The following is a 2,253-nucleotide window of genomic DNA, read 5'->3' on the forward strand; positions in this document are numbered from 1 at the left end:
TCTCTCTCTCTCTCTCTCTCTCTCTCTCTCTCTCTCTCTCTCTCTCTCTATATATATATATATATATATATATATATATATATATATAGACATACATATATATATATATATATATATATATATATATATATATATATATATATATATAAACAGAGAGAGAGAGAGAGAGAGAGAGAGAGAGAGAGAGAGAGAGAGAGAGAGAGAGAGAGAGAGAGAGAGAGAGAGAGAGAGAGAGAGAGAGAAAGCAATTAAACTATAATCCCGAGACCATCAAATTTTATTCTCAATAAACGAATTTTAAAAATACAAAATATAAATTCTTAAAGTAACACATGATAAGGTTTAATCTTAAACCCATGTATCAAATTAAACAATCAGATCAGATCCAGCCAGTATGACCCTCCACTGATTGTACCTGTTTCCTCTTCAGGTGAAGAAAATCTTCACGAACTCTGCATAAATGTCAATACTTCATCTTCCTTTAAGATTATATCTTTTTATCTGTATTTCATATAGATGATGTCACTGATACCAATGATAAAGGAAGAATATTCAGACGATTACAATGAAGATATTTCTTTAATTTCATTAGTGTGAAGATGAAATTAAGGATTAGATATTTTTATGTTTGTCTAGAGCTACTAAATGGGTTTTTGTACAGTTATGGTAACTGGCCATTTGCTTATCTAGTGCTGTGGAATGTAATGCTTTTCAATTAACTATATCAAGTAATAGTTTGAAAGCATACTGTTGAAAAGAATAAATGTAGAGCGGTTGAATGCTTTAATGTGTAATTAACCCTAACAAGTAAATGTTGTAAAGCATTTTCTTGAAAATAAAATGTGCCCTGAAAAAAATACATCTAAGGCACTTAGTTCGTAAAAAAAAGAAGAAAAAATGCGCCAAAAAAGTAAATCTAAAACCTTTAGTTCTTCGTTTTTTTTTTTTTTTTTTTTTTTTGGGGGGGGGGGGTGTTGGTCACAAGTGCTCAAGAACGGAAATTTCCAGGAACGCAAATACCCAGGTTTAAAGGTTTAAAAGCTCCTCATGAAGGGACATGGACATTGCCTTATCAAGCAGGACAATGCCCTAGAGACTAACCATATTACATATGATCACCGGCCAAGTCCCTTCTCCACCCAAGCTGGGACAAAGGAGGGCCAGGCAATGGCTCCCACAACCCCCTCCCCCTCCTTAGCTCACAATGATGGTGAGGTTGCAGCGACCAAAGGAAGTAACGATTTTGAGCGTGACTCGAACCCCAGTCTTGCAATCACCAGGCAAGGACGCTACCACCAGGCCACTACAACCCTTTCCAGGGACTCAATTGTCCGCGACGCAAATGTCATGCATCCGTTAAGAAAAGAACTGTTTGTGTGCTGATAACCATGTTTTTTTTTTTTCTTTTTCTTTTTTTTTCTTTTTTTTTGTATTGGTCTTTTTTCTTTCTTTCCATCCTTTCTCACTTCATGGAATTTGACTGATAATGTGTCCATGTGGCCTCTCTGAACAGAAAGGCATTTCATTTAACTACAATAGCAACAGATGTTAGTTCAATTACTGTAAACACCTTCATCTGATTTTCCTTCTGATAAAGATGGCGATGACCTTTATCACCTGTTATTCTAAAGAACCGGTGATAATTCTTTGAGAATATCTACTATTTGTGAATCCCAACCTATCACTTCACACAGCACTTTGAAAATAAGCTTGTTAGTTTACTCTGGTCTGTATTTAGATACTAAAGTACATTCAATTTCCTTGCTTATGATTGCGGGAGCTTTTTGGAAACCTTGGAGACTCAATTTGTGGGGTCCAAGTTGGAGCTATGCTCACGACTAGATATTTTTCACTAGTGAATCTAACCTTACCGTCCTTATAAGCTAAGGAGGGGAGGTTTGGGGAAGCCATTGTCTGGCCTTCTCTGGTCTTATTGTGGGTCAATGTTCGGTTAGTAGGCCATTGGGTGACATCGTAATGACCTGTGCCTTGTATTTTCCGCTAATAAGAGACCTTTAAACTTAAACAGATGATCTCCCAAGTCTATTGGCTGTGGAAGACCAAAGTCATCTACAGAATTCTTTGCATACAGTAGACTCTCCTCCCCTCCACGTGATTCCTACAGGTATCGGACCTACAGTGTTTACTGTAAACATGAGAACTTACAGTTTTAGTCACTGATTCTCCTGTTCACTTTTACAAGTATACAAACAGGAACTCCATCTTCACATTCTGTATACAAAGAGCCACGGC

The sequence above is a fragment of the Palaemon carinicauda genome, chromosome 3 (genome assembly GCF_036898095.1).
Source record: "Palaemon carinicauda isolate YSFRI2023 chromosome 3, ASM3689809v2, whole genome shotgun sequence".
Lineage (NCBI taxonomy): Eukaryota > Metazoa > Arthropoda > Malacostraca > Decapoda > Palaemonidae > Palaemon > Palaemon carinicauda.